We start from the raw sequence: 18545 nt of genomic DNA, 5'->3' as shown, positions 1-18545 counted from the left end.
TTTTTTTTTTTTTTTTTTGTCTGAGCAAACACTACAGCAGCAGCTCACATCCAGCACTGTCATGACTCTCATTTTGTTGGGTGAGGTAAGGCTCTACAAGCAGTAGAAATGTTTTCTGCATTGTGTCAGCTTCAACACCGCGCCTTAAGAACTCCCGAATTCTACTTCATACTGCTGCGGGAGTATTGTTTGATTGCTCTTCGTTCATATATAAATACCAACTACAACTGTACAGCTCCCATAAAGCTCGGAAGCCGTTCAAAACAATAACCTAAACCAGCAAAGAAACAAAACAGGGCAAACGGGGAGCTCAAGTCAAAATGAAAATAATTTAGCAAACCCCGCTGCGAGTGAGCAAGCGAGCTCAGCCCATCTGCAGCGCCCTTGCTCTCGGTCCAGCAATTACATCTGCCGAGGCAGGCGCTGCCAGCGCAGGCTGCCCGGGGAGGGAAGGCAGGTGCGCGGCTCGCAGGGAGCCGCCGGCTTTGTCCCCGGGGGCTCCGCCGGCCTCTCTCCCGGCTTTGTTCGCGGCCATGGAGGGAATCCCGCCGCCTCGCGCCCTCCGGCCCTGCGCTCCCACACCCAGCCCCGGCCGCAGCGCTCCCTCACGGCCGCTCCCGGCCGCCCCTCGGGCCTGGGCACCAGGCGGCGGCGGCTCCTCGGGAGGAGTGCGGGACCCCTCTCCCCACGCCCATCGCCCCTCACGGCACCGTCGGGTACTCGCACGCCCGGGCGGTGCCGNTTTTTTTTTTTTTTTTTTTTTTTTTTCTGGCGGCTCCTCAAATTTCATTCTCTTTTCCAAGTTACACAAGATGAATTTAAGACTTCTGCCACTCCTCCCTGCTCATTAGCAGACATAAATTAAAAGCAGAATTAAAGAGATTACTTGCAATGCCACTTGAGACACCTTCAAGCCTCTTATTGCTTTACCATGTACTGTGAATTCTGACCCACCAAGGGACTTTACATTCAGACCTTGCCAAGTGTTTATCTACGTCCTGTTAGATAGGTTCAGGGAAAGAGCTCTCATCCTTCTCAGAAATAAAGTAAGATTAAGACTTTGCTGGAAGTTTTCCATTCCTGTATCAAGTTTTGTTGCAAAAAGTTACCACTTCCTAAGGTGTTTTGACACCAAGAGGCAGATAGGACCCTAAAAAAAACCAAATATGCAACAATTTTTATTTTTTTGTTTGTTTGTTTGATGGAGTTTGGGTAGGATGTTACCAGAATGGAAACAGCTAACACCTGCAGGTCAGCCACAGCTGCCACATCACGGCTACAGTGATCCGAGGAAAATCACAGCACACCAGCCTGCTGCCAGGACCAAGAGCATGCTGACTTCCACGCTTCCAGGTGACAAACAGCTGAGGATCTGAAGACTTCTGTTGCTATGCTCAGCTGCACCTATCACCTCCTCTCTGTGATCCTGTGTGTCCAGGAAGAGGCTGAGAGAGATGCCAGTTGCTCCGTGCTCATGGGTGTGCTGACATTTGCACCCAGCAGCTCAGGGACACAGTCTGAGTGCAATCACAGTTATTTCTGAAGTCTCATATGATGTTCACAGGTACAGCCTCTGCTGTTAAAAGTTCAGCTGGCACAAACCAGAGGGCACAGGGCTTACAGAGTCCTGCCAGTACCACAGCACCATTCACACCCTGACAGTCACACACAGATCCAAGATCTTTGCAAGATGCAAAACTGAGCTCAGCTGCCCCAGGGATGGAGGGCAGGACGCTCAACCACCTGTGGGAAAGGAGCAGCAAGAAGGACTGAGCATGTGTCAGGAGATATTCTACCCCAGCTGGTCACCGGAAAGGGGCTGGGAGTGATGAGGACAGAGCACAAAGCCAACAGCTCAACAACTGTCAGCTCAGAGCGCCAAGGCACGGCGAGCGCACACGGGCCATCGCTGCTACGTAAGACACCACATGCCTTAATCTCTCCCAGGGGAGAGAACTTCGTCCAGCCCAGACTGTTTGTGTACTCAGCTAATTTTGTTGCCTGACTTTCCACCTACTTGCTCAGCGGAAAACCGATCCTCCCAAGTAATCATCACTATTTCATCCCTACCCTCGGACCCGAGGCCATGGCATAAGCAAAACTCTGCCACGCTGCATCTGCTGCACACCCAGTGTCACAAGGGCAACTGGCTCTCCTTGCTGTGTCCCCTTTGCTGAAGCTCCTCTTCCAGGCTGAGTACCATCTATGCCAGCACAATCAAATACTGCAGTCCACTTGTTAACCTAAACAAGCCTCCTATATCCTAAAATGCCGTTCCAAATCTCCTCTGAGGCTCCTACACACAAGTCAGGCTGTTCAAGCGCGAGTAATATAATTAAGGGAAAAAAATGCCCTGCATACACCAGGGAGTATCCTTAACAGCATGAGCTTAGTATTAGATCTTGCTAGAGCACAGTGAGACTATTCCTGGCTGCTGCCTCCAGTGCTAGTGTCCACACTTGTGAAAAAAAGAGGTTGTGGAAGTGGAACAGCTTCCAAAAAGAATTAGGAGAATGAATTGGGAACTGGAAAGCCTGCTGTGCAGACACAGGCTTGAGCGCTCAATTGGTTCAGCTAAGCCAGGAGATGATCAGGAGAGGACTTAATCACCCCCTGCAAAAAGTGCAGGGAGATTTCTGCTGGCAGTGGGGGTTTTGTCCAGGGCTGCAGCAAAGGCAAAGGAGATAACTCTGCTTGTAGTTCACTTAAAGAAGGCAAACTAGGCTGGGGAGGCAAGAATTATGCCCAGGTCTCAGCTGCAACTGCAAGCCATCCCACCCATTAGGGCCCGAGCTGTAAGAGAGGCGGGCAGCTGAGTACTGGAGATGCCCTAGTCCCCTTCCTTGGACCACCCAAAGAGATGAACCAGAAGCCAACCTGCATCACAACACCAAGGGCACCTACTGAGAGCCCACCCTGAGATGTCCCTCTGCACCTTCCTTTATCTCTTCATGTCACATGTATGAGACTTGCCAGAGGAGAAGCCCATGTTCTCAGAGTCAGGCCAGTGGAAAAAGAGAAGGCAGATTATATTGCTTTTAAAATGCAAGTCAGCTATCCTCACTGGATCAAGGGGAGGATCACGTAGGACAGACCAGCAACCTCAAGAGGTCAGAACAGGCATTCCCTATGTTTCACCATCACTTTGAAGTCTCACTGTTCTTCCATTCCTGCTTCCATACTGAAACCAATTTTGTCAGGGAAACTTTGCAACTCTTAAACTCATCTGCAGCACCAAAGCCTGGTCTTTACTCCTCCCTCCAGCTGCAGCTCACTTCAACTTTAAGGCAAGGCTGCCTGGGATTCCTCTTTGAGCTGAGTAATAAACGGCACAGATCTTTCACGCTGGGGCTGTAATCCCATTTCAGAGGTGCATCCTGGAGCTGAACCTGCACAGAAGAGTGCAGAGACATTACACTACATCATGTGGAGATGGGAACAATTCACTGGGAGCCCTTCTTGACATTCAGACTGGGGCATCCTCTGCACTGTCAACACCTCTGGCACCAGACTACCTTCTTTTTTTAAAGCAAAGGGACACAGTTATTTACATTCCATCATTAATTCCCCTAATGCCCTGAAGAGTATTTACTGAGGTTAGCCAAGCATTTGAGATGCTTGCAAAGTACCCTCAAACTTTCCTTAATAGCTATTTCTGTATAGTCATGTTTTGTTCCCGATCTCCCATGTATCTCTTTAGGCTTTTTTGGTCTTGCTAGAGACAGGTAAAAAGAGATGGCAAGGATCTCAATCATTTGAGAGAGGGAAAGAGGTGAAAAAACAATTCTATTTAATGGACCTATTGTCTCTCTTCTATCTTCTTCTCCCTGGCAGTACTGTGAAAAAGCCTTTCTCCTTCCTTCCTTCCTTCACCAGCTGGAAAGGCTGAGATCATACACCACAGACACTTCCAACCATAACTTAGAGATTCATCCCATTGTGAACTCAAAAACATCCACACTCCTTTCTGGCATCCAGCAGCATCCTTCCACATGAGTTTCTAATAGTTTTACTGTTCTTTCCAGGCCTGCAGAAATCCCCATATAAGCACACTTCTTCATTTTACATCCCTCACTGTGGCATGTCTTCTCACAATTTTTTCCTTTCCTAGTTCTCTTCCTGATCAATTTCTCCAGGGCAACTTCTCCTCCCTGAGAGCCTCCCATTTTAAAGTCCACTTTCTACTTCAGTTTCCCCAGGTGCAGAATTATTAACCTAAAAACACAACTGGGCACAGTACTCTCAGGATATAAAGCTTCCTACAACCTCACAGCGAGCTGCCCCAGGCATTTTTGGCATTTTTTCTCCCACAACAGTCCTTCACTGTTTCATCACCACTTTCCAATCACGGTCTCCTGAAGGCAGCTAGAACCAATACAAGTTCTTTGGTCACCAGACTCCTGTGTGCTTGCAGTGCTGCCACTCAGCATCAGCAGGGTCAGGGCTGAGCCATCCTGACCCCACTGTCCATTTGCAGTTGTATCTCTGCAGCATTCCCAGAGTTTTTGACAGCTCCAGCCCGGCTCACACAGCAAGAGGCCCTGCCTGGAAAGATTTAGAGCCTGTGCAGATACAACAAGAGTGGGGAAGGAAAAAAAAAGCCAAAACAAAACCAGGTCTGGAGAGAGGAAGGCAACTCATTGCAGGGCAGCAAGCAGAGCATGCTGTGTGCTCCCTCTCCACTGCCTGAGGTGCTCATCTGCAACCATTCCTGCCTGCCTGGTGGAGGCTGGAGCACAAGTGTGGCCCCCAGGCACCAGGGCAAAGAAACCTCCATCAGGAGGGAGGGAAGACTAGAAGAACCAGCCAAAAAAGGCTGTTTTGGTTTTGCATGAACTCTACCCACCCTTCACCTTCAGGGACACTTCCTGCCCTTGCCACAAGTAACAAGCACATATAATTGAAGGAAAACATAATTTCCTAGAGCACTTCTGATCTGTATTATCCATGCTCATTACAAGCTGTGAGGCGCATTCTGGTCTCCATCAGCTCCAAGCAAACAGGAATAGTGCAGCACAGGGATAAGGGGCAGAACTGCTGCTGGGAGTGCACAAAAACCAAACCAAAACCACTTAGAAGCTCTTGAAGGACCTGCAAAGACACATGGCCTTGTGCTCATGCCAGGATATCAAAGCCCTAGGGTATTTGCACAGCCAAAGTTGCTTCCTTGAGCTCATCCAAGAGAATGAATTTAACTGGGCAGTCCTAGGGTATCAGAAGCAGAGTTCAATTCTCAACTATTGATTTTTTTAGGTTTTGCCCTGCCCTCCTTTAGGTTGCCTAGTAATCTTGACAACAGTACCTCACTTACCAGTCTAACAAAATGATTACTTGGAAAAAGGAAGAAGTATTTCTTCCTTTTCTGTCATTTTCTTAAGATTTTGGGGGAGATTTTTTTTTGGTTAGGTTTGGTTTTTTGTTCTTGTTTTTTTTTTTTTGCCATTACACCTGGACTTAGCTGCTGCTAAGCTTTGTCTGCTTCTGCTCTGCTGCCATGGCTGGTTGGAGCCTCCCAGGAGGTGACTGGATAGAACCTGGGACACAGGCCACTCACTGTCCCACCCCAGCATCTCACAGCACTTCCCCACTTGAAGAATTTTCCAAAAGGTGTTCAGGGACCACGTTTCTCCAGCTCCCTGAAGAAAGGCCTATGCTCAGCAACACGGCATTAGAAGAAAAGCAGCAAAAAAAGTAGATAAGCAAGAAGACTTAGGGGGAAAAAAATCTGCTTTGGCACCACATTCAATGTCCCTTTTGCCAGAAGAGCCATGAAGATCCAGAAGGGATGCTGCACACAGCCCATATACTAAAATCAGACTGCTTTTTAATTTTTATTTTTTTTTTTTTAATAGCATTAGTCTCAATCAAGGAAGCAGAAGAGGCCTGGCCAACCTGAACAGAGGTAACTGCATATGGAACTACCCCCAGCAGTGCTGTTTTCCTCAGAGGGATGGTGGGAGGCACAGATCTGGAAACATCTCCTACCTCCAGTCCTGCAGCTGCTGTGACAAATGTGGGGACAGATGGGGAAAGAGTGATGGGAAGCAGCAGTAACACAGCACCTTCCTTTAAACAGTCTCTCTGTGTGGAGAATCAGACTCCTGCTTTCTTCATATTCACCCCTACCCAGAAACCATCTCCCACACACTCAAACATCAACCCCTCCTCTCTTCAGCCTTCTTGCTCCTTCTCTTCCCGCCCTGCTCCCTTCAGGGCCAGGAAACGCTCTGGTTCAGCACCCTCCATTTGTGAATTATGTGATTTATACCATCTCCAGCCTGGTAAACTACAAGATATTGGAGAGGATCCAGGAATGCAGGAAGCATGTCTGCCTTGGCAAAGACAAGAAACAGAGGAAGAAACTGGATGGGAACTAGATGGGCTCTTCCTTCACCTGGTGCCCCAACCTCTCTTTCCCAAGTCGTGTGATTTATCTCTCTCCAGACCATCTCTGCAGGAACCAGGTCCATTACGGAAATTAAAATGTGCTGCTGCCAGCAGCTGGCAAGATCAAACCCTCAGCACGCCTGTCCCCTCCAAGCAGGGATGGCAGACACCACGGAGCTGGCAGCCAAGTGCATCAGAGAAGGTGCCAAGAGAAGCTCCTGCACTGCGCCCCAATGGGCCACCAGCTTTGAAGTCCACTGGCCAGTGGCACAGCTCAGAGGGCCAGCCAGATGCCAGTCTGAAGCTGGATTCTGGCACAGCCAGGCTTCCAGGAGCAATGAGAGAGAAAAACACAAACCTGCCACACCATTGCTTGCAACTCACAGCACAAGAACATCCAAGCTGTTAGAGAGACACCAGGATGTTAGAGAGACACCAGGATGTTAGAGAGACACCAGGATGTTAGAGAGACACCAGGATGTTAGAGAGACCGAGTTTGGGGTGCAGGGAGAAGAAAACCCTTTCCCTCCTCCCCACAGCTTCCCTTCCTAGGGAAATATCCCCAGTAAGAATATGCCTGAATCAAGAAAAGATTCATCTCCCAGGACAAATAACTATCACAGGAGGCTGGTGGCTACAGGTATTGCCAAATGTGTGACCAACCAAGAGATCCTTCCCCGAAAGAAAGGCTTCAGCTTCGCTCACACAAGAGGAGCTCCAGAAGAGGCAGTTTGATGTCTCACTGACTGCAAACACATCAAGGTCATTATCATTTCCTACAAAAATCTTTTTTGCTCATGTATTTCCAAATGATAACACGAGAGCATTCAATCTTGGAGACGTTTGTGCTCCAAGCTGGTGACAGCTGTGGAGAGAGCACAGGAATAAATGCCTGGGGAAGCGTATTAGAAGGGCTCAGAGCTGGCAAGGCAGGCACAAACTTCTCCCGAGCAAGATGAGCTCAGTCAGGCATTACTGACTGAAACAAGAAGAGAGAAATGCAATCCAGGCTGGGAAGAGACAAATTCCAGGTGCCCCTTCCCAGCCCTGTGCAGCAGCATGTCACTCCCTAGGACCAGCATTCCTCAACCCAAGACACTGAAGGCATCACTGATCAGCCCAAAAACTGCTGCAAAGACAAAACCTCACAGCCACACAGCAACACTTTCACACACAAGCAGCTGTAGAGAGGGAGAGCAGGCTTGTGAGCAGAGAAATGTTGGACTATATGGTAAAACAGCCCATGGATTTTTGTCATAAGAGACAAAGCCCTTAAAAGCTGGGGAATGCAGTCCTGAAGGTTCGGATCTTTATGGCCATCACAAGACTAGGAGTTTCTTTAAAGCCTTACCACAAGGGTCTGTAAAACTCCCACTGTTTTCCTTGATGCACAGAATGCAGATGATGTGCACAGACCCTGGCCTTAACAGCAGGACAAGTGTCCTTGTGCACTCAAGCACTAAACCAGGAGCTTGTTCCACCTGAGGTTCTGCTGGCCTAAGGTCTTTTACAACCAAAGGGCAGATGAGAAACCACCAGCTTTAGCAGTGGTATCAGACAATTTTTTTTTTTTAATGAACTTCGTGCAAACAGACTTCTTGCTGGTAATTTCCACTGCTTAAAACAAAAAAATGGAATCTATCATCTGGACAGTCAGAGAACTGCCATGCCAGCAATCAGCCTAATCCCTGTTTTTAGAAGAGGATTTGGAAAAGAAAAAAAAACCCAAAAACACAGGAGGGGAGATTTCCTTACTTCCTTCCACAGTATTTCAAACCAACCCAGTTTGTGCAGTGCCACAAGGTAAGCTTTTGCCAGGCTGTCCTCAGGCCAGCCTAGACATGACAGGGCACTGAGCACTCTGTCTAGGGTCAGATACCTAATTCTTAAGTGCCTCTGACCATGTTAAAGTCCTGTTAGAGGAATCACAGCAACCAGCCCACACCACAGCAATATCCTCCTGCACACCACCTGGCAGAGCCTGGGGTGACACTACCCTTGGCTGGATCTGAGCCCTGACCTCCCAGTGCCCTTTCAAACCTTCGGCACTCTGCTCCCTGCATTGCCATGAAACTCTCGCTCCCGGTCACAAGGAACCTGCCAGGATTGCTGGTCAGCTGCATGATCTGCTTAAGAGGGAAAGATCAAAGCACACCAACCAGCTCCTCTGCAGCTTGTGCCTTTCCTGTCCTACACCTCTCAGCTCTCAGGGAAGCACTGGGGTGAAGCAGGTGCACATAGCACTGGGTGGGCTTACTCACACTTGTTCCCCAGGAGCTGGAAGACGCTGGAGAAACGTGGCAGCTTTGCAACCAAGTGCAAATTCAAATTCCAAATCCAAATGTGGCAAACAGCAGAAGGGAAAGCAAAAGTACCCTTTGGCAGGTCCCTTTCTCCCAGGGAAGGTTACTTGGCCCAGCAGATACAGGGAGGCGTCAGAGTGGGGCTCTCCATCAGCTGTTGACAGCACAGACACTTCATCTTCCGCCAGCAGGAACTTCTGGGCAGCCCTGCATAAGCTCCTTGGGTACTCTGGACCATCACCAAGTGACAGTTCATCCTCATTCTCCCATCCTTGCCAGCCTTCTGACCATCCACTCCCTAAATAGCTTGGATCATTTCAAAGGAACGGTACAAAGAACAAGAGGTTAAAAAAAAAAATCTCCCTCCCTCACCTGCCTGTGCAGCATCTCAGTCTGAGGCTCTGGGTCAAACAGCCTCCTTCAGTTCAAGGCAGATGGAATCCTGTGATTTTTAAGTGACCATCTGTGACCCAGAGCTGCAGCGTGGAGAGAGTGGATACAGACCTGCATCTTAAGTAGATTGGATTTTGTATTACACAGCACAGAGAGCAGAGAGATCCCTCAAAGGCTTCACAGCCAGATGTAAGAGCAATGTGCAAGGCTTGCTGCCATGCAGGGAACATACTCTCCACTGGATTCTCAGACCCTGCCCCGCCATGGGGAGCACCAGCCAGCAGGTCCTTTACTTCTTCTCTAAGGAAAGAGCTACAGCCACTCAGCTTTTAGTCACCAAAAAAATGTAGGCATACTGCTACCAAGGCTACAATGCACCACCTCTGGAGGCTAGGTCCTGGTGAGGGTCATCCTAAGCTGAAAGCATGGAACCAGCCTGCCATGGTCTATACAAGGAGCAAGGAACTACATTCAGCTGGGGAGAAACACCAAAAGAGCCCCGTCTGCCTGAGCATGGCTCCCAGTGATGCACAATAGGCACACGGCAGAGCTGGGAGCACTCAGCATCTTCCCTGCTGGTGTTTCCCCTCTGGATAAAACGCACTTCATCCCTGCTCTGCAAACATCCCTGCGCATCACTGCCCCCCGGCCAAGAGCCGTGTTCTGCAGCTCAAGGGCAAGCAGATGGTAGAAAGCCACACTTGCAGCGGGAGCAAAGCAGGAAACCTTTGGATCAGGCTACAAATGGAATACAGCCACGCTGCTCCAACTGGCAAGCACTTTGCCACGCATAAGCAGAGCCATTGCCTCCCAGCACCTGAACATTGCCTTCAATTTACACATGACGACAGTAATTAACACCTCATCTGCAATGGACTAAGGCGGGATGATCAACCCAGTGATCACAACCTTGCTCTATCCCTAACACAACTTTCTGCCATGCCAAAGTCACTCATGACCCTTTTGTTACCGATCACAAGGGCACTGCCAAAGGCTTATCAGAACTGGTGCTGCCAGTTCGTGGGCTCTCCTTCTGAATTTAAAGTTGCATAGAGAACTCTGTGAGGTATTTTTCAGGCCGAAATGCTGACATTTTATTTGCCCAGTATGAGCACCCTCAATTGCTTTATTGCAGAGATGTAATTGAACAAAGCACCAAGAACAGAAAGGGACAGGGAAAACCTCTGAGGTGCAGCTGGGATGTGCTTGATCTTACAGCTGTCACACATCAGTCAATGCTGAAGATGTACAACCAGATTACTGTCATACAGCATAAAACCTGTGCCTGGAGATGCTTGACAAGGCATGTCTAGGCAGAGGAGGGATGCAGCATAAAGCTGGGGTACACAGCATCACCAAGGCTCCTCAGAGCACAGAGCCTTGCTGGAGGGCACCTTGCAGCTGCAGGTACGAAAATACAGGCTTTGCAGTGGTGGAGTGTGAGGGATGAGTTTCCATCTCAACCCTGGCAGCAGCTGAGCCCCCAAAGAAAGAGGGAGAAAAAGCCAGCTCAGTCAGGTCCTCAGCTCTTCCCAAGAGTGGGTGGCTAGTGTGGTGATGCTGTGGGTGATGAGGACTTGCTTTCTTAGAATCCATGCACTTAGACAAATACAGAGCACAGGTAGGAAAAAAAAAAAAAAAAAGCTCTTTATTTTTAAGACTGTCAAAGACTGGAGTTACAGCGCATGCTCACCCTGTTGTTACGCCATTCCTTACATGTCCACTACTGTCCACTGCCAGGGACAGAACCCTGGGACATTTGGCTGCACTGACCAAGCCATTCTCAAGGAATAAACCAGCCTAAAGCATGCAGCAGGAAAGCACTGGGGCAGATATTTTGATTCACATTTGCAAGGGCTTTTGACAGGAGCAAAGAAAGAACATTTTAAGCATTCCTTTCTGCCAGCATGCATCCCAGCCCATGAGACCTCTCCTAGGGCAAGGCACAAGAGCAACCTCTTTGAAATCAAGGGCTCCTTTGTCACCCTGCTGCAAGCCATTTGACCTTCAGAGTCAGAAGGAAGCTCATATCACAAGTGGCCTGACGGGCCTGGGTTGGGAGCGAGCCCAGGCACTCGAGAAGGACCCACAGCCCGGCTGCCAACCCCAGCATCTCAGCATGGAGATAAACAGACCCCGAGCCTGAGCACTCAGCTCTGGGAATGCTTGTTTCGACTCAGCACATTTCCTCTGACAGCCAGACGCAGAAGGTCACTCAGACCAGCTTTCCACGTACAAGACATATCCTTGCCAAGAAAGAAAAGTCCCGGGCTAGGCTGTGCCACAGGTGTCCAGAGAAGGTTTAAGCCTTTGAAACAGATTTCACTTCACCAACAGTTATCTTCCCATTTCTTTTAAATGCATCAATCCTTCCTGCCCTCCCTGCAGAGATTGCACACCCCTCTTCATTCATTCACTTCTCTCCCTGTAATTGCCCCACCTTGAATATTTGTAGCTCTCTTCCCTGCATCTAACTGCAGAAGTATTTATCAGTGAGCACAGGACTTCTGAATGATACATGGAGACTGGCAGCTGATCCCACAGAAGGCAAGAGCCAGCAGAACTCCTGCTCTAGAATTCACCAAGTACCTGGAGGAGCCTTTTGAGAGCTGCTTGCTATGGATGAGCTCTCCCCAACACCACAAACCTGGACAAAGTTATAGCTGACATGAGTTGCTATTGCAGCCACGTGTCTGACCTGAAGCTGTGCTGCCAGGGACTGCTCTTCCTGTGGACTGTGCCTCCTGCTCTGCGCCAAACTGGGACCACAGCACCTCCAAGCCACTGCAGAGCCCAGCCAGCATCCAAAATGCTGAATCTTCTCCCAACTTTCAGCTGCTGGGCCCTATCAGAGGATCTCAAACCAGCTGAAACTCTAAATGTGTGCCTCAGGCATCAGTGTATTTACACAGAGGAGTTACTTGCCGGTGCATAAACAACAGAAGGGACACTGAGCCCCAGGACAGGGTTTATTCCCCAGCACTAACCCAGCTACCTCCACTTCCACACCCCACTGCTGCCTTTTGCAAGATAAAAAACAAATCTGGGCTAACACCAGCCCAGCCGATGCTCTCCTTCAAACCTGCCCTGCAATGACTCCGACCATGACAATAACAACAGTTTTTACAAGGACACAGGAACGAATCTGAGCATCAGGCACCAGCCAGAAGGAAGTCTCAGCTACGTGGGCACCACAGAGAGCTGATCTCAGACGGTGCCTGGGTCAGCGTGAGCAAGGCACACGCGGGCTGGCATGCCAGCTTCTCCAGAAAAGGGAAATGTGTGACAGATGCATCGTGTTTATGTAGCAGAACCACCGCTGCCGCTCCCACAGAGCCCTGTCAGTCTGTTTGCACACAGGCACACCTCAAGCCTGTGTGTGTACCCTTCCCAGCCTACCCAGCGAGGTGTTACAATACACATTTAACTAATTCAATTACTAGGGAAAAAAAAAATAATAATAAAGAATTAGGGCACACAGCCTGTGATTAAGAATTTCTTTCTCAACACGCTGGCAACATGCCTGCAATTACCGAGCCCTTGATTCTCTAAATTCCCCGGAGATCAACAGCACCTGATACCAGCATGTCCTCAGGTCTTTCATAACCCAGAAAGCCGCTCCCCCACCCCGCTGTTTCAACCCTGGTGAGATTTTTCACACCTTGCAGCTCAGAAACACTTAAACCTCGGACATCCAGCCCGGCAGGTCACACCAGATTCGCCGGAGTAATTGGCAGCACAGGTGGGCTGCAGCTGACACAAGCCAGGGCAAAAGTACTCTCATTAAAAGCAGCAAAGCAAGACCACGCTCAGTGCGATGGGAGGGAAATTGCTTCCCACGCCGCCTGTGCCGAGCCAGCCACCAGGAGCACTGCAAAGGCAAGAGCTAGAACAGCCCTCCCGCTAATAAGATCCCTCAGAAATGCGAATGATGGCCAAAGTAGCTGCGCGAAGGCAGGGCAGGAGGCTGGGGAGAGCCAGATGGCTTTCCCCAGCCAACAACCCCAGGTGCCACAGGGCTGAATCAACGCGTGAAGCTATTAAAGGGGGTGGAAGTGTTTTAACATGGTTGAGTGAAATTCCTCACACTTTTAAGTCGACAAGGACCCCATTGGGGCTTAATGGGCTAGCACAACCCGTCCCATTACAGGTCGTTAACACGCGGAGGAGCCTTGGGAAGAGGGGCAATTAGGGGTCCCCAGCTAACTCTGCAAGAGGGACTCCCTCCCCAGCTTTGAATCCCACCGATTGCGATGATCCAGGATCCAGGAGGAGGCCATCCCCTCCTCTAGACTCCGCACCTTCCCCACCTGGGACCGGCACACACATCGGAAGCTTGCAGCAGGTTGAGCTCTCAGCAGGCTGAAGGGGCAGAAAATTGTCCCCCAGAGCAGAGCACAGTGCCAAAAGCTCCCACCACCACCTCCTCGGCTGGAGGGCATTGCTCTGCCCCGCTTTCCTTCCTCCAGACTCAGGGCTGAGGAGCCACTGTCCATCACACACCTAGCAGAAAGAACAAGGGGACACCAACAAAGCAACTGTGGTGCAGAAGCAGTGGGCTGCTCCCCAGAGGTGACAGGGCAGTGCTGGATTACTGCAGCCCTCAGTTTCTGTCACATGGAGCATGGTATTTCCAGCCTAGGAATAAGGTTAAGACCTCTCAGGAACTTAACAGGTATACACTGGTTATTTTCCACCAGCAGGAAAACAGTAACTAAAGCTGAAGTAAAAGGAAAAGCAAAAAAACCCTGTATTGCTACCTGAACTACCAGGTTACAGCACCTTGCTCTGCTCTCCTCCAGACATCCCTGGGGAGGGCAAGCAGATCTGTTGGTGTGGTGGGATGGGAGCCCCGAGGCTGCAGACCTGGAACTAAAAGTGGGACAGAAGTGGCTCCCAAATATGGCTCCAAGCTTCTCCCACACAGCCAGCTCTGGGGAGGGTCTGAAATACTGATCTGCTGAATAGACTTTACAAATTCAGAAACAAGAACAATCCAGAGTGTCAATGCCTTGCTCATCCCAGAGCAGAGAACAAGCTGGGAAAGGCTCTGGGGTGGCTGCAAGAAGCATTGTGGATGGGATGAGAGAGACCACCCATGAGGGAGAATGCCTGGAACAGTCCCCAAAAAAGTGAAGAAAAATCCTGCGATGCAGAGTGAAGACAGCCATGGACATGATTATTTGGCAAATAAGGATTTGACTGTGATGGAACTGATACATATTTTTTTCTTCCCTTCCATAAGAGGGTCCAAAGCTCCCATAGAGACTATAATAAGAAACAAGCTCAAAGGCTCTGCTTTCCTCAAATACCTATTCCTTTGGGCTTCCAGCCCTGTCCACAATCTAAACATCCCCAACACATGCAGCCCATCAGGGCTTTTGTCTCTCACAGGTGTTGTTTCCCTTCCTTGCCTGTCTCAAGAGGGGGGTAAGATCTTTGCAGTACAATTCACCATGTGACTTCGGACTTGCATCAATCCAGCCAGGACTCAGCTCCAGCTCTTTCCCTTCTCCTCTGTACTCAAACACCCACCAAATATTGAGAAGCCCTTTGATGGCTGTGTGAAGTAGTTGCAGCAGCGTAAGTCTGACTTCTCCTCATGGAGACCTAGCTGTCACTTACAGTTCAGCCCAGCACAAGCCAATTTACCACTTCTTTCTCCAGAAGCCTCCACAGCAACTATATTCTCACCCTGACCATCAGGTGCTCACCATGGTGCTTTCCTGGCTCAAGGACACCACCTGTAACACCACTCCACACCTCTGATGGCACCCCTCTCCTCCAGGCTTCCACTTTTGCACATACCCTTCACTGCTGCACCTTCCTCGGGCAAACAGGCCCTGCTCAGACCTCACCAGCCTCCAGCTGCAAATACTCCCCTCTTTGCATCCTCCTCCAAGTCTCTTCCCAGCATCCCCTTTTCCCCAAAGTGCTGATTTACCAGCAGTGGCATGGCTCCTGAAGATGCCCATGGAATTGCCCAATATTTAGAGACAAATCACTTTGTATTTTGCTCCCATCATCCTAGTAGGAGCCCCAGAAACACCTGTCAGTATGGCCCCAGCTTCAGGTTTGCTTTGATGCCTCAGAAAGGACCAAGCAACTTCTGTAAAGCCACTTGCAATGACCTCTGCCCCACCTGCACCAGGGCTGGTCTGCACTAAAAGCAGTTAGGAGAACAGCCCAGCAGAGTTCCTAGCCAGGAACTGTTTGCAAGCTGATGTCTTAGCCCTGATGTCTGATGCCTCTAGCTGGGGAAGGGCAGAAACACCTGAAAAATTCCACAGTAGAAACAAACAAACAATTCCAAGCAATTGATTTTCTTGCTGTCCTCATCTTGCACAGGGACAGACCCAACTGGAAAGGACCTCAATGACACACCTAGTCTATGTCTTATGTCCCTGGAAGCCACTCCAACAGGTAGGGCAGGAACAAGCAACATTAGGAGACACCCAAGCCCCTTCCAGAAGTCCAGGAGAGGAACTGGAGCACCTTGGAGAGAGGAGTGCTCAACCAGGCAGGAGCCACATCTTGCAGCAAATGATTTGATGTTGAGCTACTGGCACAGGTTGCTCAGAGAAGCTGTGGCTGCCCCATCCCTGGAAGGGTTCAAGGCCAGGCTGGATGGGCCTCTGAGCAACCTGGGATAGTGGAGGGAGACCCTGCCCACGGCATGGGGGTGGAACGAGATGACCTTTAATGTCCCTTCTAACCCAAACCATTCTATGATTCTGTGATTTTGCTCTGCAGAAGACCATGGTGAGCCCAGCCTGCAAAGGCTCCAGCAAGTCTCATAATGCTGTTTTCTGCCAGAGTTGGAGCTTGAAGACATCACATGGGCATGGGCTTCCTCCCACCACCCCACCCACCCCCAGAAGATGTCACCTGGCCTTTTCTAATTGCAGATGTTCAGCAGAGAGGGAAACCACAACAGGGCAGTCAAAGGGCCCAGGGGCACTGCTCTAACCCTGCTTTTGCCTTGCTTCCTGCTGAACAAGTTCATGGCCAGGCCTGTTCCCCCTGCTGCCACCGCACTGCAGTGCTGCCTGAGGAGTACAGACCACTTCCTCACCTGATCCACCATGCAACGTTTGTTTTGCGTTTCAGGCACTGGCAGGTCTTATTTGTAAGATGATGAAGTGGTCTGAAACCTTCCACACACATGCCAATTAGATGCTCCAAACCCCAGGCTCAGCAGAAGGTCAAGTGCGCGGTGTGCCGTGCTCAGCCGCGTGCTCCCCGCGTCAGTCGGGCTCCTCGACGGGATGTCTGAGGAGTGCCTGGAACAGCATCCGCTGCCTGGTTTCATGGCTCACAAGGAATTGGCTTCAAGTGGGGAGGGGAGGCTAGAAATAAAAGTTTAGGGTTTTTTTGTTTTAAACAGGGAGGCCAGACGTATAACAGTCTCACAACTTCAAGCTGTTTTGATCCAGCCAGCCCCCTCTCTGCTGAGTTCTGTCAGGAGACAGGCACAAAGCACCAATTAAAGACGAGTTATGCTTTTTCTGTCAAGCAAAAAAGAAAGGAGGGGGTGTGTGTGTGGGGGGGGAAGATGATGGGAAGAGGGGAGAAAAAATCCAGCCCTGGAGTAATTTTGCTTTCAATGCAAGCTGTCAAGGCAGCCCCCTCTCCTCCCATCTCCCGTGGAGGAAGAGCGAGGAGCACCCGCGAGCCGGCTGTGGACGTGTGGCATCAGTCATCAGACCACACCATCAGTCACTTGGCACATCAGGCCGAGCCATGCCCTCGCTTTCCCCAGGCATCCGTCAAAGTCCGTGACAGGGAGCCAGAGCAGCAGATTCTTAGTGAGGATGGGCTGAGCACAAGCCACACCAGCCCTGATGACAAGAATCCCCACTTATGAGCAATTAGACTGGGAACAAAACAAAACAAAAGCAGCAAGGACTCGGGGCACTAGCTAGCTCATGTGGCCACAACATCAGCTCCATTTTTCCATGGCAGACGTGCACAGCCAGCACAAGCATGCAAACCCTGCCTCTTCTGCCATATAGGTTACCATGTTTGAAGGCTCCCTCCAGCTCTCCTGGCTCGCAGCTGAGCTCAGGACAGAAAGCTGAGAGCTTCCAACTCCGCTGCTCGGTTCAAACCAAAGCTACCTGCATGGACACAGCAAGTTGTGTCTTCATCACCTTGGGCTAATACCACCACCTCTGAATCTACCTTGAGCTCTTGCAAGCCATTCCCAGATCTCACCCAGCAAGCACCAGTCCTGCAGCCGGGCAGATTAAGAAGATTACAGAGGTCCCTCTGGGCTTTATTGTTGTATGGAGAAGATAAATAGCAAGCACAACCCCTTCTAAGGTGAAAAAGGGCAGGCATTTTGGCACTGCACAAGCACCAACCCCAGCTTTAATAACCTATCTGTTTCTTTAGCAAAGTACCCTTTGCAGAGCCCATTGGTACTGGTTATGGCATCAGCTTCACTCCCATCTCTTCCTTCCTGGGCTTTCTGAAAGCCTCAGCTAATTACAGCAGCAAAGTCACCCACAGGAGATAACACACACCCTCATTTCAGCGGGGGCAGTCGTGCTGGGCTGAGTGCTCCCAGGGAGGGGACAATCTCTGCCTCCTTGTCAGGGTCCAGTCTTCTGGGCTGGATGCATCCCACAATCAGGCCAGAGGAGGAGGAAGAGCAACTCTACTCCAGTTTAGATCTGGTTGGGTTGGCTGCACACACTCCCAGCTCGCTTGTGAGTGCTTTGCTCATTAGCATGGGGTCACTCAGCTGCAGCAGGGCACAAGTACCACTTGGCTATTGCAACACCACTCACGTCCACTGCTGTGGAAGTGTTGAATTTCTTTTAAGAGCCCTGAAGATCTCGGTTTGAATTTAAGGGAGGAAAAAAAGAAAAATCTCACAAAGAATTCCAGGATCTCTGTAAACACACCAGAGGAAGAAAGAAAGCGAATCTTTGAGCCTCTTGACCTTCACAATGTCCTTATAATTACAAGACTATTTATTTTCAGTTAAACCCCAACTATTGAACAGACAGTGTCGAGTTGGTTTTTTCCTGAGCAGGTGATTATCCTGCCTGACTAATCTAATGAAAATTATCAGGAGGCTACTGACCTCCTGCTACACACACTAAATAATGCACAAAGCTTCAGGATCAGACAGGCAAATCATAACCCTGCCTTATCTTAATCACTTTCTATACAGCTCCAGGCCTGTTTCACTCCTGGTTAGCTGTGTTAGCCAAATGCTGTCTCAGTGGAAACCACAGTAGAGCCAGCCCTGAGAACTGCACAGCAAAAAGTTACCTCCTTAAGATTTATTTTTGTAAAAGCCAAGAGCTGCAGAAGCAGATATATTTAGTCTTTAAGCTGCTGTCTGACTCCTGAGCTTATAGCATGAGGTGGTGGTCCCCTGGTACCTGGCTTTGGGAAAAGCAGTATTTTCCTGCTACTTTGATACAGGGTATAATGAAGGTAAGGTCT

General features: G+C 49.8%; 1 protein-coding gene across 4 annotated transcripts in view; it reads right to left on the bottom strand.

Annotated features, from left to right (window-relative positions):
* The window catches only part of CNTFR (ciliary neurotrophic factor receptor), a 203716-nt gene that overhangs the window by 172900 nt on the left and 12271 nt on the right, over positions 1-18545 (bottom strand). The gene's annotated exons all lie outside the window — the stretch shown is intronic.

Source organism: Parus major, chromosome Z, assembly GCF_001522545.3.
Source record: "Parus major isolate Abel chromosome Z, Parus_major1.1, whole genome shotgun sequence".
Classification (NCBI taxonomy): domain Eukaryota; kingdom Metazoa; phylum Chordata; class Aves; order Passeriformes; family Paridae; genus Parus; species Parus major.
This window is presented reverse-complemented; position numbering and strand designations above follow the sequence as displayed.